Source organism: Anguilla rostrata, chromosome 5, assembly GCF_018555375.3.
Source record: "Anguilla rostrata isolate EN2019 chromosome 5, ASM1855537v3, whole genome shotgun sequence".
NCBI classification, from domain to species: Eukaryota; Metazoa; Chordata; class Actinopteri; order Anguilliformes; family Anguillidae; genus Anguilla; species Anguilla rostrata.
In genome coordinates, this window is record NC_057937.1 from 53,195,819 (window position 1) to 53,222,292 (window position 26,474).

Sequence of the window (26,474 nt, forward strand, 5' to 3'; positions counted from 1 at the left end):
CAGGATCCGCTATGGCTTTATTCAGACGGTCATGCAAAATGGACAATGTGTTGCAGATCCTTAGAATGACCCTGCAGATTTTCCAGAGCATGACTGTGAAGAAGAATGCATGTGAATTTAGTTGTTACAAAACACGCAGTGAATGACCAGGCAGTAATAACCTCTTCTCAGCCCCTTTCTCTTCCTCTTCAGCAGAATTAACATAAATTTTTCTCTATATGTCTCATCTAGTTTCACAGAAGGAAGGGCTTAAAAGTAAATAAATAAATAAATTTAAAAAGGCTCGACCTTCAGTAGAGGACACTGGCTAATGAAAATGCATAATTTCCATGGGCTTGGCTTATGATAGCAAAAGAGGACCCCTTTCCCTCACCTCATTCCACACTGCTGGAATACTGGATCGTTGTGAGTAAATAGTAGAATACGCTTCAGGTGTGATCTGGACTTTGAAAGGAGGGGGTTAATGCACCCCTGAGTCTAGCCCCATCCTGTCTTACATTGTGAAACAATATGACTGCGTGAGGAGTCTGGACTGGTGAAATGTCAGTGGCAGTTACTTTCAAAAAACAACTTACCACACTTCGCTGTCACAGAATTATTTATTATTTTTTGTGATAACTTCTGTATCCCCAGGATCCCCATGGAGAGTGATAGAGTGATCGGTTTGACTGGCTTAAGACTCTCCTTTTTTTAGTCCCCATTTTAGTCGCATGCAATTTTTATTGAATTCCAATTGATTAAATTGCAGAGGATTTAATGTCAGGCAAAACCTAATTACAAAGCCTGCAGTTCGATTAATTCCGTAATTGACAATGTCTCACTGGAAGGCGTCATGTTTTGTAACTTCATTTGAGGTGGTTAAATCTGACCAGCATTAAGAAGAGTTACTGAGCAAAACACTGAGGTGGAATTAAATGGCCTGAGCAGTAATTATCTGAATGGAACTGGCACTGACTATTAGTTCTACGGTATTATATGGGAATTGTACGGACAGAATTGAATTTATCAGTTAGACTTGCTTACATTGTGTTGCTTGCCTTGCAATTTTCCCGAATTCAAGATAACTAATGCTTTGTTTTCAAACTCCGTGACTACGAAGGCAAATGGTTCTTTACTGGCCAACACGAGGACTGCAGATAGGGGTAAAAAAGTGAGACTTTTTTCCTGGGTCTGAGCTCCCAATATATTTTGACCCTGGCCTAAGTACTAATTGCTGCCCAGCACTATATTTTTTAGTTACGATATTTTGGTCCCTGCCAGTCTTACTGGTGACTCGCACTTTCTGGTGATTAACTAGCTGCAGATCTGCTGTCCCCTGCCCCTTAAGAAACAGACACTGTATGTGATTTACCGTGAAGATACGTTTAAAAAAAAAAAAATTTTTTTTTACTGATTTTCTCAATATGATGAAAGAGTAAAAAAAAGGATTTCCTTCAGTCTTTTTCTTTTCGGTGTTTCAACTTTAACATTTGCATTGCATTTATACTGGTTATGCATGTAAAGTCCTACCCAAGAATCGAACCAGTGACCTTTAGTTTACAAGTGTGCTTTTTACAAATGGCATCACATGCATTCTTATATTATATTATATATATTATATATATTCACATATAATATTATTAGTTACAAATAATGCTAAAGTCATACTCCATTAATTAACACTGAAGAGAGGTTGGTGGTTTATACACTGCATAAAATTTCCCTATTATCTCTGTTGTTAACAATTTTCGTAGGATTGACCATTTGACCTGCATTATGTTGATATGGTTTTAATAAAAGCCTGTTAAGTCAGATAACTATGGCTTTGTTAATCAAACAAAGCCAGTTCTATGCACATTACGGGCACTAAGCGCATTATTTCTGCTGAATGACAGGAGAAAAATACACTTCAGTAATACTCTTATTCCTGGAATTTGGCAATTATGCACCTCTGCGAAATGGCCTTTGAGGCAGTTATAGTAAAGACAAAGATGTGTAAGATGTATTCATTTGCTACTCTCAGAAGCAATCGGATGACTAATATAATTTCCAGAACTCCTTGGTGCCAGTAATGATTTGAGTAGCTTTTAACAGTGTACATTAACTAATCTGATCGCCTCATATTTGAAAGGCTAATCAACTTAAACAGTTCTCATGTGCTTCCCAGTCAGCCCTTCCTCGTAATCCTTCACCAGTGAAAATAATCTTCTTTCATGATGTAATGTTTTGTCTGGCCTACTCAGTTCCAGCTCCTTCCTCAATTTCAGAGTGCTCTCCACTGCCAGTTTTAAACTTGTCATTTTTTCTTAATTACCAATGTCAGTTTCAGGACAAAATAGAAAGCTGCTGGTGGTGGAGAGGGGCAATAACTTAGGGTATTTTAGGCTTTCCAGTTTGAAGAGAAGTTCAGGAAGCCCAGAGGATTGTCACAACAAAGCACTTCTCATTAAAAGTTAGACCTCATTGGTAGTACAAGAGGAGCTACTGCAGAGTTTTATTTATTTATACCCACACTCCAGCTACATCCAGCTCAGCCCCTCCCTGCCATGTGAGCTTGGTGGAAATGCAAGCATGACTTGTGCAGGGTTTGCATGGGTCATTATAAACCTCAAAATGGTGTTAATTGTAAACACTGGTGGTTGCAAACATGAAATTCCTTTAGCCAATTTGGGATTAGTTGAGCATTCTTAAATGTCATTTTTAAATTTGTCTAACACATTTATTTGTGCAGGGAAAATGCACATTTGGGCGACACGGTGATGAAGTTGAGTAGCACTGTTTCAAGAAGGCGGCGAGTTTGAATCCTGGCCGAGGGCCTGTCCGTGTGGTGTTTGCATGTTTGTGGGTTTCCTCCGTGTACTCTGGCTTGCTTTTGTAGTCCAAAGACATGCCGGTTTGTGTGAGTGAATGGTGTGCAGCCCTGTGAGGCCTTATTGATTGCAATAAGACATAAATAATTTTACTTGTAAATCAGATGCATGGCTACGCTGTTGGATATCTTACATAATCATCTTTGAGAAACAGACCTCATTTTTGGGCACTCAGCCAGTTACTGTATCATCTCTTCCAGTGGAGATTCGGGGGTAGTGTCTGCTGTTGCCATCTGAGGAATCTGAACCTTGCGTGTGGGCCTTATTGGTGTTTGGTGTGTTCAGGGTCTGCCATTTTTGTCTTTAATAACAATAACCAAATTAAAATTAAATCAAACAAATGGATTTTAGATCTTGGATAAGTGAGAAGATTTAAGTTTTTGAGACACGTGTTCAGTATTCAGAGTGCTGGATGCTAAAATGAGGGTGTAAACTGGTTAAAACTTCTGGATTCAGAACATAAACGTTTTAGTGAATTCTCACTTTTCAGACAACACACACTGACCTTTTCCCACTTATTTGTAGCTGTTATTATTAAAAAAGCATGAAAAATTGAGGGCACATTGGCAAATTGGCAAAACACCAAGCAAATAAATATTCTATAAACTAACTGAAACATGCATTTTGAATTACCTATTTCTGATAGACCCATCAAACATGAACGTATCAAATGTTACACCACATGAAGATGCATTACGTATTGTGACCATGTGAGAGGCATAATCAGAAATCTTCTCTTTCAGACGGTTTGTGTTTTTAGAAAGAAAGAGTGAATGCGAAGCGTGGCTTTTGACCTACCTCAAAGCACTCAGGAAGGTTAACCAGCACAGAAAGAAAAGGACTGAAGATGCTTTTTCTAGAGTCAGACTGAGTTCTCTGCTAACAATATACACCCAAACAGACTTTGATCTTCAGAACTTTTTTTTTTCTTTAATAGAGAGGTCACAATTCCCATGGTCTCCCCACTCACTCAAAGTTGGTTTGGATTTTTTATTCATTTCTTGTCTCTCTGCAGTGTTTATATACACTGTTCTCCTTCTTGTCTAATGCCCAGGTTCTTTCTGTGACTTGTGAGGATGTTTTTTTTTAATGGGAATGAACACAGTTTATCTACTGTTTTGGTGGCTTTTTTTATTCCCAGAAAAAAATATTACTCTTTGATGTCCGCCATGCACAAAATTATAATGTGAAATTTGTGTGCGATATTAGGGGAACACGTATAGCCGCAAGAGAGTGTGCAGAAACCATATACAATTGATGGGGCCAATTTTCTTTGAGCAAACATGAATGGCCTCAGCCATTAAAATAATTTTAAAGGGATGAAAGGTAAAATTCTTGCACTTAGTCAAAACAACAGAGCGGAGCAAACCGAAAACTTGTGTAATCCAAAAACTGTCATGTGCACAGCCTTCTTCTATTGAAAAATAGTTTGACATGGAAATATAGCTGGGGTTTTTTTTCTACCATGATATAACCAAATAATAAACACTTTTGAATGTTTTTTTTTTTTCAACTGTAGATTGAGTGCCTTTTGATTTTTCTGTTTCTTCCTCTATAAGGAAATGCTGCTTTTAATAAAATCATAAAAGCATCATCATCTTGTATGAATCAGAAGTTACCCTCCCTTTTGATTCAAAGCCCAGTATGTTACACATACAGTGTCACCTGACTCCCAGACTCCCCTTCTGTGACTGACAGGCGGTGACGGGTAAAACGGGGCTCTGCCGTCAGACAACTCGCCGTTATTGGTCGCCGGGGCGCGACAATTTGGCAAGGCCGCGCTCCGGAGCGCGTCCAACCTGTTCCCACGGCGGAACGAGTCGGCGAAAGCGTCTGGCAAGGCCTTCCGCAGCGGGGTTTTTTTTTTCCGGTTTAATAGCCGCGGTATCCGGCGCCATCTGTCACACTCCGCGGGCGGGGAGACGGGGCCCGCCACGCGCTACGCTGGCTAAGAAAGCAGTCCGTGCCCATGCTCCTCTCTGCTGTCAGTCAGGCAGCCGCCACCCAGTGATCTGATAGACGCGCTCTCACTCAGACTGCAACTTCAAGACTTCCGCTCTCTTTTAATTACGGTGAAAACTTATATTGTAGGAAAGCTGCGAGCCGGTTTTTGAATAATTGGAAATAGCTTTGAATGCTGTTAGTAATGCATCCCTATATTTAATTTTGCATTTATCACATGATTAATCTTGGTAAGGTGGTGCATTTGTCCACATGCACACACACACACTCACACTCACATACTAATGAAAGTCAAGGAAGCTATTATGAGGCTGAGAAATAAGAAGAATAATAATAAGAAAAAACAGCGACATAGGCCAAACCTTACATAACATCATTACTGGTGAACTCAGAAATCACAAAAAACTTTATCTTAATTGGAATGCTTTGGGAGCTCCTGCTTCTTTTGATCAAGACCATAAAAGTTAAATCACTTATCTCTAATGCATAGCATCTATTGCCGACTATTGCTATTGTTAGACAAAACAATGCATTTTCATTTACTTTCATTCTGTGTTTAGTGTGTGCATTTGTCACCGTTTGATTTATTTTTTGTTTCTGACAGTATGACAAGATTTTAAATAATGCATTTGTATACATTTCACAAGCTCAGAGAGCAGGAAAAGAAAATGGTGGACAGTGAGGAGAAACATAGCAGGACAGAAATAGTGATTTCCTTAGGGAGGATGTTTGTACATGAGGAACTGCTGAGGTTCAGGCTGGCAGAATAGCACAGGTGCACTATATGCAGTGTATCTTGACTTCCATGTCCATGTTAATAATTCACTGACATTTTCTGTCCGATTCGTGATTATTTTTTAATTTATGAGAGTCTGAATTGTGAAGGGGAGTGTGGAATATTTCCAATATTTTTAGTTCAACAATGTTACTTTGAAATGTTATTTTAAGTTTAGAATGTAAAATTATGCATCCATTTCCAGTTAAAGTGTATCAGAACGAAGCGGCATACTCTTCACTAGCCTGATAAATGTAAACAGCTGTTCCTATTTAATCTCTAGGATCTTGTGTTTGTGTTCCTGGCAGAAAACCAGGAAATATCTGCATACAAGAATGCAGGCTAATTGCTCCTACTCTTGATTAGCTTGCATTACTGAGACACTTTTGCTGTAGGATTCTGTCCTTTAACCCAATGCTCAATTCACCAGAACCTTAAAAACCACACATAATGCAAATCCATTGAATTCTTTTTGCTGAAAATGTGTTCCATTCAGTTCCAAGTATTTATGAGCTTGACATCAGGAGCATGCAGACCATTTGACATCAATGGATTGCTCTAAAATGTCCAATTTAATTTCCCTTCAGTTAGAATGACTTACTTTCCATTTAATGTACCACATATGACCACCTGAGGCATGTTTCAGAATTAGACCCTGTGTTTTCCATCACCGGAGATGTTTATCAATGAATCTAACAGGTTTGACCTCTTCAGTCCAACCACTGCAGAAAATGGCCCCTGATCAGTTATCTGCTCGTGTTCATTTGCCTTCTGAATGCTTCCAGTCACATCCCATTCAACTGTAATAATGGCAGTTTGCCAGTAATGCTGAGAACACAGTGAACATTTCTATCAGCAATTAATGTTTAAAATGGCCTCTGTAAAATAAATTATTCTGCACAACTCGCATGCACAAACTGAAATAAACGGTGATAAAAGGAAGCGCTGCTGGAATCACGCAATGGCTTCTTTTTCATGAGCTGTTACCCATTAATGAAAATCAGGGTGAGTCGTGAGGTGCACTAAAGCTTCAAGCTCATTCTTTTGCTTGTTGAACACGGACCTGTAGAGCAAAGCCATCTGTGCGTCAGGAACAAATGTGACAAGTCTGCAATTATTAACAATAAAAAAAACAGGCATTCCTTCGCCAACAGGTGTTTCTGGCCTTGTCTCTTCTATTTTCGGGCTCACAGACTGTCGACCGGCTGGGGTTTGGTTTCCCACAGCGAAGGCCCCCCGCTGTCCTCTGTCCCCCCGCCGTGTCTGCGTCTCGACGCCAAGCCTCCCATAGCGAGCATCCATTGGTCCATTGATCTCTGCTTTCAACCTGGGAACAGGATCCTGCACTCCCAGCATCCTGCAGTGCTGCCCTGATCCTGGAGACAATGTGACAATGCACCCCCAGACTGTGCTTCCGTATGCTGCCACCTTCTCAGCCTGGCTGTCTAAGTCCTGCTGGATGAGCATCTGCTAATGGTTAAACGGCAAAGCTAAATGATGTCAGGAAAAGATACGCACACCATGAACAATAAGTATTCCAACATCCCTGGACTTCTCGTAATATTAACCCATCAATGGTCAATTAATGGTCTCATGTTCTGCAATGTGTTTTCAAGAGAATTACATCATTTCTTTCATTGATTAAATTATAGACTAAAGTGCGAAATCAGTGGGGTCTTGTATTTTTGCAAAGTTTAAGCACCCCAATTTAGGAAAAGTAAAGCATACGCCAACACACTTGTTCATGAACACTTCTATTTTTCATGGATTAAGCTGATAAACTTTGATTTCAGCAAACCATCCAATTTGATGTCAATAAATGCTGCTCAATTTTAAAAAAAATTCAGCAGTTCTTTTTTCTCCTCCAACTCAAACACAAAATGTTTATAAAATTCCTTGTTCTAAAAATGATCTTTCCCTGAACTTATCATTATTCATTTCAAAGCCCTACGTCGGGGATTTCATGATCTCTTTATTACACGTTTTACCCGGTCTGTAAATGCAGGAGGTAATTAAGGGCTTGAGCTGAGCGTGTGACACGAGCCCAGGCTCCCAATCATTGCGAGTGCACGCACGTTCCTGCTGAGAGGTTCTTTGAAGCGCTTGCCGCGCGACAGAGACCTTTGTGTCACGCTACCATTGACGGGGGATGGATTCAAACCTCCGGTGTGCTGTTGTCGTCATTCTTGGGGGAAAAAAAAAAAAGGGAACGTAACTTCAGCAGTGTTTAAATGTGTAAAGATGTATGAGGTCAACTCCATCGCAGTAAAATATGCTACTTACATGAATGGATATTCACCTGAATAGCATACCCTTTTAGTGCACACTGGGCACTGTACTGGGGGAACAGATACATTATCATAGCAGTCATTCAGGAAGTGGGATTTTTTGACCGCATCTCACATCTTGTCAGTCTAAGTGAAATAAATACAGGCCTCAGGCAAGAGCCACCACAACAGGCCGCCTTCACAAGGCATCATTGGGAAGCATGTGGTTAGTCTGCATAGCTTCTCCCATTCGGCTCATCCCTCGTGTCTGCGCAACTGCATTTCTGTTCTCCAGGCTCCCCTGAACACACAGACTCAAGGTTCCCTCCTGAGTGCAGTTTTAACAATCACTCACCCCTCTGTCACCTTGCTGACCCTCTGTCTGTGTCCACGAGTGGATTTCTGTGAATTTATTTAGACTTAATTTTCCCCCATCAGGCTGATAGGAAAAATGAGCACTCATGCCTTGAACCTGTCCGGACCGCATCTCTTTGCATGCTGATACCCTTTGACCCTACATCTGTTTGCATTAGATTAATTCAGATGGTGAACACTGCAGCCTGGATGGGTGCCTGCCTCTTCAGAGCACATTTCCAGCCCTGCAGGTGGTCAGAGTGTAGCTTTGGCAGCCCATCACATCAGGAAACCAACAGGAAACCGAGGAGAAACAGTAGAGTATGCCAATAACCTCCATCACCAATTCTTTTACAACTTCACATAATTGCTGATTGTTACAGTTTCTGACCGCCAGAGGCCGCCACTTCCCCAGCACTAGTTTTTCTCTTTTCTGCATGTCGTCTCTGTTCCTAGTAATTTGTCTTTTATTGGATTATTAATTTCATTAGTGTTAGCACTTGTGTCTAGTTTAGTTATTTAGTGTCGCTTATTCTTCTGTGTGAGTTGTGTTATTCTCACTTTTTCTTCTCAGTAGGTTACGTCATTATTGTATTATTGGTTTTGGTTGCGCTTGCCTTTTATTAATTTAGCATTTTCACCAGTGTTTCTGTGCATTTAAGTCTGTGATAGTTTTTACTTGGTTTTAGGGTTGTGTTTGCATTTTTTTTTTGAGCCCACCTGCTTCTCCTTGTGCCTTGATATTCCCATGGCTCCCTATGTTTGCCCTCTTTGATATTTTTGTTGCAGAAGTACCATGTCTTTAGTTTGGTCTCACCCTAACCCTAACCCTAACCCTGTGTCAGTCGCTGCAACTGGATCTTAACCGTGAGCCTTGTGTCAGTTGAGCTCGTGTCATTTATAGGTGTTGTGCATTAAACATGAATGGATTGTGCAATCTTGGAATACGTACTCCCCTATCATTGCTTATTAAAGAATATAAATTTGAGAAAAAGTAAAAAAAAAAAAAAAAACTATTCTAAAATACACTGCAGGGGTGTAAATATATGAAGTGGGGGAAAAAATAAACAAAAAAGCTGACCACACTCTCCAAAAATATCAGTTTTCACTGAATCAATATCAAAGAATTTGAGCTCACTTATGGTCATTAAGTACAAAACCAGAGGTGTCTAGAGGCATGCAAATGTTTCAGTGTCTCAGACCTTCATCATTGCTGGTAGGTGCAGTACAAGCACTTGTACCTTGGTATTATTATTCTTTTTGATTTTATTTTGAGAAATGCACTTATTTTGCAGAATGAGATCTGAGCACCAGCCAAACTGTTTCTTTTGTTATTTATAAGATGGGAAAAGATGTGGAAAGATTCACAATGCATAAAATTTAGATTTTTTTCAGGATTTAAAAATTGGTCAAGCTGGGTTGATGTTGTTATGAAGCATATGACTGCAGGCTTTTCACATTTGGCAGTGAGAACGCACTGTGAGCCTTCAGCTCTTTATGAAAGAGAGAGAGAGAGGAGTGAGAGGAAAAATGATAAAAACAAGAAAAAGAGAGCTGAACAAATGAGAAAAGACAAGATGGCGAGGAAAATAAAATGCATTAGTTGGCAAAAGAAGGAGGGAATAAGGAGAGACATCATGTGAAAGATAGAGAGGAAAAGAGAAATGGTTTGGACATCTGTGCTGCACACATTTATGGTTTTACTGCTTGTAATCACTGTGTACCTATTATACAGCACACAGTGGCATTATTTACGTAATTAGGTTTAAGCCTGTCGCCTTTGTATTCATATAAACTACAAACCTAGAAGTACGTAGCTGTAACACATTAATTAGAATGTAATTACGTGCTAAAAGTAATCGTCTTAATGCAAAATGATACCTCTTTCTCCCTTCTGAAGTAAAACTAATGTTTCATTGCTCTCGTGAGTCCATAGTACTCTAAATGCCATAAGTGCTGCTTTGTCTGCTTAATGTATTAATTACACACTGTGATGACAGGTTTATCCTGCTCAGGAGGCTTGGATTTTCAGCTGTCTGTGTCCCAGGTCTTTCGCTTTATCACCGGCGAGAGGGACGGTCACAGGCTTATGAGTTGGGCTACCTTGGGAGCAGTTTACCGCTCTATTATTCCCGAAAATAACATCTCTTACTGAAGCTCAGATAATCTGTGATTGATCCACACTCGCCCCGTCACAGAGCCTAACACTTGATGTTTATCCGAGAGCCGGACACGGATTCAAACCCTGCAAGGTGGAACCGTGGGCTGACAGTTCCAGTGACAGAGCCGCACCATGAATACAGCGCAATCTTGTGATGTAATGAAAGATAAGGCTCATACTTTAACAACTGACAACTAATCAAAAAAGAGCACAGGGGAAGTAGGAAGTAATAACAGGTTTAAAAGTAACACATTCAGGTTTCTGCACACACATGCACACATTACATATATATATATATATATATATATATAATACATGTATGCAAGTTATTAGTTTTACCTGTCTGCCTAATGCCTATGTCTACAGTACAGATACATTGCTAGCATCACACTTCAGGTTTACACTGTGACTGCTGTTAATTTCATAATGAAAAACATGTACCCTCCAATGATAAATCAAACAGTTTTAATGCTGTTTAATGAACTGTGGAAATGTTGTCTCATCTCAGTTTTGATAAATTCATAATTGTTTTCTATGCCTACACATGTACGTTAGTGTGTGTATTGTACACTGTTATATGGGTTAGTTTGTGGCGAATGCAATTTTTTAAACACAAAAAAAAAGAAAGAAATGGAAATCAATAAGAGTGCAGCCAAGTGTTGGGTTTCAGTTTATTCTTGCGATGGTTTCTGGGGAGATAGGGTCTATGCACCCATATGCACAGTCTATCTGGCATGTGTAACGTCTCCTAGTAAAAGATGGCATCTTGTCTCACGCCCATCTGGCATCTGCGTTTCCCTCTGTGGAACTGCTGTGGTGACATAGTGTTCTTATGCTGAAAATGCTGCGTATTCGGGACAAGCACCCATGGGGGAGGTGCTGCACCTGTTGGCTGGGTCTCGGTTTGCAAGAGGCCCCCACCTGGCCAGAGGCCTGGCTCGTGTTGATAAATATGCACCGTTGTCACCGTTGAGTGATAATAAAGAGTTGTCACTTGCTTATGTTAATTCTGGTTTCATACAATGTTTGATTGGCTGGTTAGTCCATGGATTTAAACAAGTGTATGCTCACTGAAGTGATGTAAGTGAAAAAGCTTATTCAAGAGTACAAGGGCAGTGCCACCTGGCAAACAAACTTGGAATGTTCTGGTAGCAAGCCCATATTTTAATTCTCATGCCTTTATTCTGCATGTTTTGGTTAGCATTGGTATTTTTTTCTTCTATTTTATCATCAAGATGATTCAATTTAAAACTTAGGAAACAATGGGCCTGTTAATCAGATCTTTACGCAGCAATACCATGCACATGATCAATTAGCCTCTGTATTCAAGAAGTACACAGAAAAATGATCAGTATTCCGTTCACAAGAGTCCAATATGGATCACATAACAGTAAAATGTAGCCTTTGATTTAACAGTGAATATTTTATTATGTATAAGCTGTCCCATAAGTCTAGTAGTGTCCCATATTTAATTCAATCTGCTTTTTGTATTTTGTATTTTCTGTCAGGCAGCAGCACATGTAACAAAATCACAGCTCAGCCTTGTCATGCTGTGCAATTACTTTCATATTTCCAGAGGTAGAATCAATGTGCTGAACTCCATCTGCTGTTCCCCATATTCACAAATGAAAAAAATACTTACTGGAGAACACTGCCTTCCTATTCAAACTAAAAACATATTACTAGCTGTGAAAGTGCCACTGTGCCATTTTCTTTCTTAGCCCCTGTGCTCTTAATTTTTTTCAATTTTGCCTGTCGTTTAACTAAAAATGGCATCGGGTATGATTTGGGCCCCATACAGAAAAAGTGCTTCTACCTCTCCTTCGAAACTCTAAATGGTGGTAGCAGAATGTGTCATTCTGCTTGCCTGCTTAAAAGCTTGTATTTCGACTGGTTCCCGCGAGGGTCGATTTGGATGGTGTGACATCAGGCTTATTCATACATGTGCATCCTGCGAAAAAGCCATCTGCCCAAGCAGACAATAAGCCACAGTTCTCACCCTGCTTGCTAGAGCCATATTTTGACCATATCAAAGGGAACGCACCCAATGTTGTGCACCTCTGCTTTCCAAATAATGACCAAAGCAGGCTGTTCATAGTGCCTGGCGGACAGGGTCACTAATGGCTCCAGCTGAAATGCTTTGGGCTTTGGCAACATATATTCTGTCTCTCTTCTCTCTTCTCTCTCTCTCTCTCTCTCTCTCTCAGGAGGCAAAAACAGGACTTGCTGTATAAAACTTGGATGACAACAAAATGTTACCAACAGGCAAACATCTCCTCAGACGACCCATCAGGACAAAACCCGGGAAAGTTTATTCTACAGGTACGTCTGTGAATCCTTTATGAACAATTTACAAAATTATGCAAAGCAGGGAAACATACAGTTCATACTCACTGCATTGCTGTCAGATGATAATTCCCATTCATTTTAATCCCCCCCCCCCGTGATCCCACTTTATAAACAAATATGATCACAAAAAAATGCGATGCTTTTTGTGAATCACTCCCAGAGGGTTGAGTTAAGATCATCAGCGCTGATAACGGCATGCAGAGTGTGAAGAGGGGATTAGTCCGTGATTGGACCGACAAAATACAGATCTGCCATGGCCTTGATCAGGTGCACTTGCGCACGTATAATAATACAGACTAATTATTAATGCAATTTACCAAAAACGTGAAATTAAGTACTTTTCTGTCATCACAGTTTTTTTTCTTTCTGGCATAACGTTATTTTACCCCGGCTAAAACATTTGAAATCCTGTTAGCTGTAACAATAACATTAGTTTATTAGGAATCCACGATTACACAAAATACACTTTTATAACATTAGCAGAGTTGCACCGGAGAGTCAAGAAAAACAAGTCTGAATTTAATTTATTTAGGAAAATGGCACTTTTGCCATTTTTTTCAGAGAGATATTTTGAATGGATGACTCTGGAACTCCATCCAGCCGTCCTTGGGAATGGGAAATACTAAAACTGAGGAGACTGGACAGCTGAACATACTTGAGGAGAATATTTTCCAGGTCCTGTAAAAGCTCCTATAGCTGTAAACACAAAATTCAACAAAAGTCTTTGTGAAAATGTCAATCCACATTTTTTACTTATTCATTATTTATTTTTCGCCTGTTCCAGTGTGCTTGTGAGGACCACCCTGTGCTCCCAGGGTTACTAGGCTCTAGCCCCCGCTCTCCTAGCAGACTCACTTGTATTCTTGTGTCGAACACCTAAATAAAACAGCACAAGAATACAAACGGGCGGGAGAATAACTCACACAGGGCCCCAAGGTTTGGGGGTGGCTGTCAGGAGCATTATGAGCTTCAGATTACATGTGCAACCAAGTCTGACACCATGATTTTTGGAAACCATAACATGATGGGATGGACTTTGACTTTGAGAGGATCCCTAAGGTAATGAAAGGGGGGGGTTGTTATATGAGTGGATGCTGTACTACTCTTGCAGTATTTTTTTTCTCAGTCATTCTCAGGGTTCAAGGTGAATGCCTTTCCTTTGTAGAATAAAAGTACAGCACACTTTAAACGAACGTCCCCCCCGACCGGCTTGGTTCTGTGGCTTTTATTATTTTAAATTTCTCTCGAAGTTTTATGTTTTTTTTCCTTTGGGACGCCCCCAGAGGTTTGCTTCATTCTGCATTTCACATCACGCCTGGTCTTTATTTCGCACAAAATGCACGGCTCTCTCTCCTTTCCCACCTGCCAGCATCAAAAGGTCTTACCACCGCGACGTCAGTCATCGCATTACATCAACCAAGCTGTGCCTTAGCTCTCAGTAAATTGCATTGTGTGTAAAAGGCTTTAAAAATCACGTTTTTTTTTTTTCTTAAAATAAGCTATGTCTGCCTTTGTTCGGAATTTTACATTCAGAGTGAAAATAGAAAATAAAATAGCCAGTTACGAAAGTAAAATAATATTTTTCCCATTATTTTAATTAGGACTTGATCACATTATAGGAACAAAAAAAAAAAAAAAAACTTCATTAGAAGGACGGGGTGCAGTGTTTTGATAAAGTTCCCTCATTTCTGCTTTTCAGTTTTAATGAGAAAAACCAATCAGACGAAGTGAGACGAAAATCTTGGCAAGGGACTGCACACAGCCTCGCTGACTCACGCACGCGTAGTATCTCGGCAAATGTTTATTAACGCATTTTGGAGACAAGTAGACGGCGTTTTCTGCTCGAAGAAACAGGAACGGGCTATAATAAGATGAATAAATTAACTTTAAACCCCCCCGGGGAATCAAAGTGTTGCACAAAGCGAGTTGTTAAAGAAGCGAGATTAAACAAATTTCAACAGCAGCTCCCATCCTCGGGGCTCCTTCGGTGCAGCGGGAAGCCCCGTAAAACCTGTTAATTTTACAAGCGTTAATCTGCCTCTGAAGACGTGTAAAACCACCGCTGAGTGTAAGCTCCTCCTCGCCGTGGTCATATAAGCCATCTTATCTGAGCGCCGCTAGTGAGAAATCAACTCTCAGCGCGCTTCAGCGTGTGTGGTATCGCGAGGAGGAGGAAAAGTGCTGGAGAATCTGGGAGTGAATATAATATTTTTTTTTATTTTGGCATCAGGTAGCCAACAAAAAGCATTTGCCACAAATGATACGTACAGTACAGTGCAGTCCGTAAGTATTTGGACAATGACACAATTTTTGCTCCTTAGGCTCTGGGCTCCAGTGCATTGGAGATTAAATGAAACAATGAATATGATGTCAAAGTGCAGACTGTCAGCTAGTAGTACAACCGTTTTTATACATAGACCCTCCCCCATTTTAGGGGACCAAAAGTAATTGGACAAATTAACATAATCAATTAAGTCATTATATTTAGTACTTGTTGCAGATCTTTTGAGCTTGATGACAGCCTGAAGTCCCATAGACCCATAGACATCACCAGGCACTGGGTGTCTTCCCTTGTGATGCTCTGTGAGGCCTGTAATGCAGCCATCATCAGTTCCTGTTTGTATTGAGTTGGATCCGAGCAGTGAGATGTTTCTGTACACTTCAGAATTCATCCCGCTGCTGTCCGGAGTCACATCATCAATAAGGACAAGTGAGCCAGTTCCTTTTGCAGCCATACATGCCCAAACCATAACCTTACCTTAAAATGGGGAGGGGCTGCATTGGATCATGAAAAGTTACCTTCTTTTTCTATACTTTTCTCTTTCTATCACTTTGGTGCAGGTTAATACAAATCAAATCCATAAGAGTTTGTTTCAGAACTCTATTATTTTTAATGTATTTACATTTTTATTTTATTTGTTCTTGAGCCTTACCAGTGGTTTGCATCTTGCATCTCTAAGGTTATGCTGGTGCAGTCTTCTATTTTAAGATGTGCCAAACACTTGATCTTGATAAACTAAATGCTATGGCTATGTCTCTGACTGATTTATTCTGTTTTGCCATGTTTTACTGGCATTGACTATTCTTTTTGTTGAGAGACAACAAACAACGAATGCAAATTCCACAACTAATGATGCAAAGAGACTCTGGCTGAGAGCTGGCCAAGAAACAGCTGAGCAGTCAATTGTCCAATTACTTTTGCTCCCACAAAATGGGGGGACTTTGTATAAACAGGGCTGCAATTCCTACCTAGATCACAGATGTAAAAAACCTTTTCTTACACTTTTCATATTCATTGTTTCATTTCAAGTAGAGCCAAAACCACAAAAATGTGTCACGGCCAAATACTGTAATGATTCATAAGAAACAAAGTGCAGGAAGTGCCCTCATTCTCCAGGCAGGCAGTATCCCATCAGTCCCACAGACAGATGCAAGCTGGGAAAAGGAGTTTTTATAGACTTCAGACTTCATTGTCTACACTAGGTGAAAATTTGCTTTTTGGCTTCACATTACAATATACATATATTAAAAACATAAACAATCACCACTCACTTTTGAATCTTATTAAATATTCAGACCTTCAAATAGCAAAATAAAATTTACATAAGACCGCCTCATAGGTCCAGGGTTCAGTACTATAAATAGCACAATTCCTTACTGCACATCCCCTATACTAAATAATTCATATAAAATACAGTATTAAAAATTCAGTTGTAAGTTGTGTCATTCTGTCATCCTTTATTTACCCAAATTCAATATGCAATTGGATTTGGTATGAACATTTTTTAAATTGCATTCTTGGTTGCCTTTGGTTGTCGGTACCTTCTTCCTTGATAAAAGCAATTCAAAATAAGAATATAAAGGATGAGAAATATCACTTCATTTCCGTCCAAGATGCTTAGGGCATTCTTGCGGGTACACACAATGTATATATCATTAAGTTGAGGCATTGCAGAGATTGTGGCCAGCTTCTAGCAGAGCTATAACCCAAGCAGGGAGCAGCTGGGAGCCAGACAGTTAGCTGTTAAAGTTGAGAGGCTGACCTGATGGAAATCGAAGCCTGGGTGTCTTCCATCAACAGTCAGTGTCTGTTTACCCAAACGCCCTCTCAGAAGGGCTTCAATATGACACAGGTCAAAGGAAGCAATGCACTGGATTGGAGTGTGATAGGCTTAGCCAATCCTCTGCCCTTCTCTGTCTTTATATCCCACTCGATATCTATCTCCTTCTGTTTCTGTCTATATATCCCATTCTTCCCTTCTCTCTGTCCTCCTCTCTTTGCATCTCTGTCTCTATCCCTTCATTTTTACTCTCTCCATTCAATTTTCTTTTTAATGGATCCTTATCCTATCCATAAATGAAACGATGTTGCCATGTCTAGGATGGAGAGACATAAGATATAGACTATACCTACATAGGGAAAGTATGTATCCCCACATTTAGCCTTTTCAGTACCCCACCCTCCCTGACATAGGTAATCTGCTGAACCTTGGCCTGTAGTAAACAAGCTCCTACCCAGCAGGCCCTCTTCTTCCAATCTGCTAGAGACTGTAAGGCAGTACCTGGGGAATTTTGTTTAGTACTCTTTTTCCTACGTGAGAATTTTGTCTATTTTCTCCCTCTCCCCCTCTCCCTCTCTCTCTCTCTCCCCCTCTCTCTCTTGCTCGCTGTGCAATGCAGTTTGGCAAGCGGGCAGCATCATGCTGGCAGACGCCCCTCTTTCGTGGACGCTGCCGTCTACGCTAAATGAAAAACACAGCGGCGTGTCGGCCGGGGCTTTCCGGCTGCTCAGGGCAGCAGCTGAGCGTGGCCGCCTCCCGCCTGTTGCTGCTCTTTGGCGGTCTGGCCCAGTGTGCTTGTTTCTCCTCATCCTGATGGCCAGCGCTTGACGTGCGATGGCTGAGCGCTCATCAAATGATTTCCTGCGCTTATAGCCTGAGACACGTATTTGGGACGTGATGACATCAGCAACTTTTCGTGCACTTTTTTTTTTTTTTTTACTGATAGAGATCCTACGGTGTTTTAAGTGTAGAGGTGATTCTAGTGAATAAACGGAACGATTTTGCATAAAGATTGAATAAATAAAACCAAGAAATTCTCTCACATGGAAGTGTGAATACGACCGCTTTATGGCCGATGTTGTATTTCAGTCAAATGGGGGTGAGGAGCATTAGATGAGGCTGATGCGGGCACTGGAGTAGAGATGCAAGGTGATAAAGCAGTCGGGGCATCGAAGGGTCAAAGGTTAAACTGAAAGGAAATTGAGCTGCTGGTGAATGCTTACCGCCTTTGCCTATTCGTGCTGATGTCTTTCTCCTACATTCACGCATGATTATTGTGTGTGTGTGCGTGTGTGCGCGCACACGCTTGTGTGAGGGAACATCCTTTGTGCATGTAAATTGCAGAAGCCTGGGTACATTAGTGAATGCACTGCAGCTGGGAGATTGTGTCCCAGCAATAATGCTTTGCCTGGGACTATGACCTGCATACTAACGCACAATTTCTAAAAGCTTCCAGAATCAATAAGATAAGGAACACAGAATACATATGAGTTCAGTGAATGAAATGAAATCTAAAAAAAAATATGCGTTTTAGCTTCACTGATGTTCTTTTTCAGGTACAATGTTTCTTGGAAATCCAAAGTAGATTTGGTCTGGCCTACTGAGTGGACTGTGACCTGAAGAACACCTGATTATGGTACTTTAGTAGTGCAGCTTGTACTAAATAGAGATCATAATTTAGATTTATTCTGGAGCCATTACCCTGAGGGGTTGTGAGTTTTACTTATGTTTCTTATATAAATGTTGGAAAATTAATCTCTCTCTCTCTTTCTCTCCTTTGTTTTGTTATGAACATTTGTTATCTTATAAACATATTTGTTCCGAAAATGCACAATTACACAGCTTGCTATTTGCAGAATAAATTCAAGTTGTTTACCTCACTGAAAGGTATAAAGGCAAAGATGCATCTGCAACACAAACACATCGCCACTGGGTGAAAAGACAGATTGTGTTACTTCTACCCCAAACCCTAAGACTATGATTTCCTAAGAGAGAAAACACTGGAAACCAAACAAAACTGTGTACCTTATATAATTGACTACACGCTTGATCCAGAGGTATTTACAAAAATTACTTATGGAAATTGATATTTAATTAGGTCTCATTGGGTTTTAATTTACATTAATCCACTGAAAAATTGTCAGTTTTCCCACAATTACATATGCTGTCTGATGTCTAATACAGACAATTATTATTGAATGTGGTTAGACATTTCATGTGGTAATGTGCTCTTTTCAAAGTGGATTAGTATGTACAAACCATCCCAAAACCTCAACAAATGCCTTGTAAGTCAAATTTCAGTCTCTGCTACTAACACACAAAATAAGCAAAGGAATTGGAAAATTAAGGAAAGGACATTTTTAAGGATACTGACTTAAGTTTTCATTTAAATTTCTCCCCCTCAGCAGACTCAGTTTATCTCTTAAGCTTATTCCAGTCTGTGGAGACTACTTCCTACCTCTGTAGACTCTTTACTGTGTATAGACACCCTCTCCTCTCTGTGGAAACATACCAATTTGAGGAAACTCATTCCTGTCAATAACCCCTTTCGCAAATTAAGTCCAACCGATGTCCCTGACTTTACCGTTAATGTGTCAATATACAGTAAAATGTTCAGTGTTAAATCAACAGAGTACATATAGTGCCAGTAGGGCTCATACAGTACGTACTCTGTTAGAGTTCAAATGACAGCAGACATTTTACTGTGTCCGAAAAGTAGCTCCAACAATTAGCCAGCTCAGGGCCAAGTAATATTTACAAAAATATTACGTCTCAAAAAGACGTTAGCCGTCAAGCACACAAAAAACGACATCCATCCACACAGCTACACTGAGACATCCCTCCAGCTACATTGTATCTATAAATGATAGCCTACCTCACTAACTGGCTACATGCTATACAATGTCACCATCACACATCCTCAAAAGTTTCAAATGTCTGGAGAATAATTTCCCTACCATCTGTTGGACACCTCCCTCCCCACCCCCCACTGCTTCACTGAGCTCTTCTTTCAAATTAAATCTACATAGCCACAGCCCTGACTGTTTTCCTCCATCCTCCCCACAGGCAGCAGGTCTTAAATTAAATCATCTTTATTTGGAGGCCAACCTGATGCCGCTGCGTTCACTAAAGTGGGAAGAGCTCAAGGACAAATCTCCAGCGGAGCATTAGCAAGTGACGGTCCATCTCACACATGCTGTGCTCGGCACTCTGGGGGTAAGGGAAAAGAGGAGGGGGGGGCGGGGGATTTGAAGGAGTATGCATCTGTGAATCCTTCAGCTAAATAATGGATGTTTCAGAGAAGAGTATCTGAAGTTACGCCTTTATGCACAGCCAGGTCCTGCGTGTTTGATTCCGCTTTTGGGAGTTTTTTGACCTGTCAGCACAACAGTCGTTTGGTGTTGAACAAGGAAGCTTCAGCTTTCCCCAAATGTAAAAAAATACAGACAGCTCTGCTGAGCTTCAACAGTCCTGCTACTGTCATCAACAGTCCTACAGAGGAATAGTCATTCTTTAAAGCAATTAAACAATATATGGTGGGTACTGTTTTAATAGTATTATGCAAGCTCCCCTAGTATCCAGCACTGTGTCAAGTCTGTTCACCACACAAATCTATGGTTTTACTACAAGTCCTGCTAAGCAGCTTCATGCATTAGCAACTCTTTATCAGCACCTGATAGAAAACAAAAATTGCATATTTAATTGACATCTTTATCTACTATCAGCACGGAACTTACTTTTGACCGTTTGCACCTGTATCCCCTTTATCTGCTGCTATTTTCCAAATATTTTGAGCTCTGTATTCTCCATAATAGTATGTATGGTTAGTGTGACTCCCCTGTTGAGTCATCATCTCTGCAATTGTCATCTTCACAAATGCATTAAGTGCTTTAGCTATCTAATGTCCCTTCAAAGGACATGAAAATAAATTGGATGGAGATGGAACTGTGACTGTTAGCTCTGTGGTTCCGTTAGGTTATCTGGTGATACAGGGGAAACACACTGTCAAATCTCGAAGTGAATTACATGGAACATCTTGACATCCAGCTTAGACAGTTGTCTGAAGGCCCTGGGTTCCGTGCCGAGTTGAAACTGCATAATGACTTGCAAAGTGACAAGGGTGTTTAATGCTGTTGTCACGGGACCTCCCAATTGGCACTCCGCTCTAGATTTCCCGATCCCACCTCTGCTGAGGTTTATCCCATCAAATTTAACACTCCGCCCAAACGATCACCAATGCAAAGGGAAATAACCAGTGTGTGATGTGGCTACTTCAGCGTACAGTTTGTCACAGTATTACTGAAGGTGCCCTGATAGCTGAGGAGAGTGGTCCACTGCCTTCCTGTATTACACTATCACCCACCGCCTGTGCTGCAGCTCAACACTGTGAAAAAGGATTACAAAATACCTGCCATTCTGTTCAGAGGTAATTGTACATCAGCCTTGGCGACAGCTCCAGTCGCATTATAATCTGGATTTCCTGGCGCTCGCAGATACGAGATTAAGTCAGATCTGATAAGGCAGTAGACCTCGGTCTCCGTGACCGGAACAATTATCCAGGAGGCAGCGCCAGAATCCCATCTCGTTTCAACAGTGACGAGCAGAGACTTTGATGAGAGAGATGTGACAGCCCGCGCAATTCGGTGACGTTGCTCAAAGGGCAATAGTTTCACCCTTAATAGGCCTATAATATAATCCTGCAAAGGATATGTCATTTAGATGTAGTGTAGTGTCCAGTGATTATTCCACTCTTCACAGATAATATTTAGTCCAACACTCCAATGTGGGACCAAATGTTATCTGTTAAGAGTTGAATTAACCCTGTTAGAGTTGAATTAACATTGAACCATTTAATGTGTATGCTACACACGCTTTTACTGGGTAAATCAGTGAAAATACATTTTCTTGCGAATTGTACGCGATATGCTATATATTATTTAAGCATAGAAGCTTCCTAAAGAATCTGCGCAGATTTACCATTGCTGTGTGGATTGCGCCCTATACATGCCTGTGTTTTGCAAACAAAACAGAACATGAGCAGGTATTGTATTTCCAGTTGTTCCAGTCGCGAATTTATACATTTAAATCACGAACACGGTGTTAGAACCTTTGCGTTTGTAAAGTCACGTTTGTCTACCGAATAGGCTACTAATATAGCACCAGAAACAGATGACCAATTATAATTATAACGTAGTTATACATAGTTATTGTGTCGATGTAATGTTAAGCAGTGCTGGGAGTGAAGAAACAGATCATTTAAAAATGAAAGTTAAATAAAAATTCGATGGTACCAGAGTAGCCTACATTTTGATGGTTCATTTCTCTTCTTACAAGTTCTAACCTTCAGATAGAATTTGCAGTAAATCGCCACTAGGCGGCAATGTTGCAGTTCTAAACACAATACATGATTTGCAATTTGCAGAACAGTTTTTTCACACTGCTCTCGCTCTCTCTTGATCTCTGTCTGTTTTGATATATACATACATATATATATATATATATAGAGAGAGAGAGAGAGAGAAGTAATGAGTATAAAGCAGAAGTCACACCAAACTGTATCTACAGACACTTTCTTTTATCAAATCTCCAACAAGAAGTATCACTCCGACTTAAATCCATCTGGTCTGAGCTTGATAATATTCCACCAGTGAGCAATCGTGTAACAATGCTACAGTCTGTTTGCATTTGGTGTGCATGCCACGGATTTCATTTATACCCAGGGGACGGAGGTCTGACAACAGCACAGTGTGCATTAGAATCAGTAACGGCATGCTTGATCACCCTTCAGTAACGACATACTTAATCATGCAGGTGCTGGACAGGTAAATTGAAACAAATTGAAATTTAAGGTTACCTTGTTAATTGAGAGCCTTCTCCTTTCCATAGCCCTGCAGGGTGTGATTGCTTTTTATCATATCTGACTGATGCCTAGCATTTAGATGGCTTAATTAAACACTTTAAATTCAGTGAATTCTCTGTGCTTTGTGAGAGGAAATTGGAGAGGAACTGTGTACCCTTCAAGGTTAAAGGCAAATAAACAAACAGAGGCGAAGAAAAAAAAAGGACTTCCTATTTAGCCTCCTCTCATGGGATTTTTGAGCATTTCCACCTGGAGTTCACCACCACCACACCACCATAACACACACACACTCTCTCTCTCTCTCTCTCTCTCTCTCTCTCTCTCTCTCTCTCTCTCTCTCTCTCTCTCTCTCTATCTCTCTCACACACACACGCACGCGTACACACACACACAATGTGGGATTTAAACGTTGTCCATTGGTGTTACTATCATTTGCCGTTACTGTCCATTGGTGACTGAGGTACCAGGCTCTTAGGACAAAGGGCTTACTATAAGAAAGAACACATAGTCCCTCCAAGATAAATTATGTTTTCAAATGTAAAAAAAAACGAAGCTTTTCATATGCACCCCCCCCCCCCCCCCACCCAATCCCCACACTCACAACACATGTACACACACAAAATAAATTATGTTGAGAGTGGAAGCATAGCCTACTGGTTTATGTGTCTACTAATCAATACAGATGTATGTTGACATTTGACAAACTATAATTGAATATCCCTCGTGTTTGTGAAAAAACCTTCCACCGTGCATGTTTCTGCAACAAGTAGAGCTGTCGAATTCACTTTAATCAGACTTGGCCTTTATAGGACTATTCAGTGCATTTCAGAGCCAGGACTTGAAACATAATGAAATAAACAAAACATATAGATGATGAGGTGTGCGCTACATAAGAAAAAATCCATGATGAGATGGTCTGCTATTGAAATATAAGAGGATAAAGAATCAGTCGTTGTTTACTTTTAAAAGCTTTATGACCAGTGATGTTTCCGGGAATTATAGGATTGGTTCACTGTAAACAGATGTCACGCTGGGGAAAAAGTTGTTGGCATCATGTTGAGTTTCTTGTGGGATGCATGGAATTGTATTTCCTTTGTCTCTACAGTACATCACCCAGAACTTGGTAAAAGTGATGGGGTCACTCACTGCCATGCAGTGTCTGTGCGAATACAGACAATGAAGTAGTGCTGCTCTAACTCTCAGCTAATGTTTCCATAAGACCTCCTTTCAGAGCCTCCTCCTTCTTCATCATTCTCTCTCTTCTTTTTCCTGTAGATCTTTATCTTGGCCTGCATTTGATAGGCCTTTGTCCAGCTTGATTAAGGGCTCCATAGTGCACCTCCTTTGGTCTGGAATCTCTCGCTCTGCTTTTGAGGGTCAGTGCTCTTCCATGGCTGTCCTTATGGACTGAACTCAAAATCTAGTTAATATCAAAATCATTTCACACATTTAGCTGCCACATACACAGTAGCCTATTCTAAATGTGCCTCTTTATCTGAGTCATTTGAGAATGCATTTTTTGTGTGTGGTGAAATTGTCTTCTTCCTTCAAAGAGCAAGAAAAAATGATTTGGCATATCATGCCGTTTAGGTAATTTTCATTCTATCAGCATCATCAACATGCTCTGCGAAAAGACCAAAATTGATAATATTTTTGTCCAACTTTCAATGAATTTATTCTATTAACAATTATTGTCCATCTTGCCCATATAGTGGAAGCCATAGATCTCCATTGTTGTCAGTGAGTCAACAAGACACACTGTTACTTTGGTCAGCATAATTCACAATAATCTGGCCTCTTAGTACAGAGATGTTGAGAGATAGAGAAGGAATCGCAGCTCAGAGAGTGCTATGGCATGGAACGAACCCCCCAGCTGCACAGGGGCACTTGTATATGGCGTGAGAGTCGGCCATATTGACTGCATCACACATCTGGCCGGTCACAGTTTATTTCTTTCTTTTTCGGTTCTTACAAATCAGTCCTGCGCGTCCTCACGCACGTGCTCAGTTCTCTCGCCCCGCGCCCTTAGTTTTTGGCGGGGGCTCCTCACCTGCGGCCCTTTCTCTGCCGCTTTGACAGGCGGCGGTGTTTGGCCGCGGACAGAATCCGTCTGTCCCGCCTTCTGTCTGCGTCTCCCGCCGGTGGGAATGCATCTCGTCGGGAGCATAATGAACCATTTAATGACCTATGGGTTGATTTATCAGACAGGCTGGAGAGGCCAATTTAAAAATATAAGGCCATAAGTTACCCAGTTGCCACGCAGCGCTTGGCGAGGTCTCCTCGGCTCGACGGCCCCCGATTGGCGTGTTAATCAAAGTGTCATTAGGGACGGCAAGCAGGGAAAGTGCTTATATGCAACACTTTTCATCCTGAGATAGTCAGTGATGCTGATTGTTAATAATACATCATCAGCCTCATTCAACCCCCCCCCCCCACCACCTCCACCACCTCCACCACCTCCACCACTGCCACCAACCAAAATAACATACAGGCATTTTTGGTATGCAAGCCTATTTTGGGCCTGCACTTTCCAAGTTGCTTTTCGATTGACTCCAGGTCAATAATGTGCAGATCCACAGCTTGCCATATTTGGCACATTAGCATTTCACTTGCATTATTTTCCATTTGGCTTTGAGAATTGCTGTAGTTTCTTTTGTTCGTCGAACTCTTCCAGATCACTCCGGTATAACGCCTTCTCCCAGCAGGCAATAAAAAGGCCTGTGCTCCTGACTGTATCATGCTAATCATACCGATGTGTACATATCACCAAGTATGCAAGTACACTCTAAGAATCTAATAGTTTACATTTGGAACACACTTTCACATCTTCACCTTTGATCTCTATTTTTTGATCTCTGAGTAAATAAATTTAGCAAACATTTATTGGAAGCATATATTTATTGTAAGTTCTTCAAAAGAGGTCATCATGAAATGTAGTTCCCTGCCAGTATGCTGAGAAAACAAAAATTGCATGATGACTGTTTGCTTATTTGTATGATTGTGTATGAGTAGTAGCCAAGACTTTTGGGAACACATCTATGGATAAAGTAGTTTATATGAATTCATACTGTACAGCCAAGTATTTAAGTATACACCTGAGTAATTTCTTGAAGGAATGTGAGAGAAAAACCAGATTGACCAAATTAACCAGTATAATGCTTGGCATTCCCTTCATAGTAAAATGTCCAGTGTTAATTCAACACTAACAGAGTACACGTGAGTACAATAGGGACCATTATGTCCTCTGTAACAGTTGATTCATCACTGAACATTTTACTGTGCTCCTATAAGCCAGTCACTTCAATAGGGTGGAGGAATGCTTTATGATATATTTGCTCACTTAGAAGGTGCCCTTTTGATATCTTATATATTTATACAGGTGACATTTACTGAAGTGGCTCTTGTGAAGTATTACAGGCCAAAACAGTGTTCCACCAGGATTCAAATTTACGAACGTATGGTCACAAGTACCCTCCCCATTGAGGTACATTGCTGACGGTGTCATATTTATTTATTTGGGAGGGGTTATTAAACACTCAAATGAACTCAAAATACAATCATTACCCACTTGCATGAACCGGGATCTGTGCTTTATGTAGTTATTGCGAAAACTGCACTTCCTGGTTGGTGGCTCCTGTCATAACGAGCTTAGTAAGTAGGAATCGTGTGTAATTGTGTAAGGACATGCCTTTAAGATGTAGCAGTGGGATTATAACCAGACGAAGACATCAGTGTGCTTTTCCTGTCTACATGTACTAAAGAGGAAATAGAACATTGTACTCTCATTAATCCTCAACACAAATTAATGTGGCTGCGCTTAGTGGATCTTCTATACT